The following is a 304-nucleotide window of genomic DNA, read 5'->3' as shown; positions in this document are numbered from 1 at the left end:
CCCCCCCCCCCCAGTGACACCCGTGTCCCCCCCCAGATGCCGAGCGGGTGCTGAGCCAACCCTCACACTGCCTGGGGGGGGCCGTGCTGCGGGTGCGCCCGGCCCCCCCCTGGGACCCTCACCGCCTGCTGCTGGAGGGGCTGGACCCCCGCACCCCCCCCGAGGAGCTGGAGCCCCCCCTGGCAGCCCTGCTGGGGCGCCCCCCCGGCTCCTTTGGGGTGAGCCGGGGCCCCCCCGGCTGGGGGCTGCTGCAGCTGCGGGACCCCATCGACCCCCAAGGTGGGTGGGGGGCACCCCTGGGGGG

Source organism: Calidris pugnax, unplaced genomic scaffold (genome assembly GCF_001431845.1).
Source record: "Calidris pugnax isolate Ruff unplaced genomic scaffold, ASM143184v1 scaffold610, whole genome shotgun sequence".
NCBI lineage: Eukaryota > Metazoa > Chordata > Aves > Charadriiformes > Scolopacidae > Calidris > Calidris pugnax.
Note: the sequence above shows the minus strand (reverse complement) of the source record.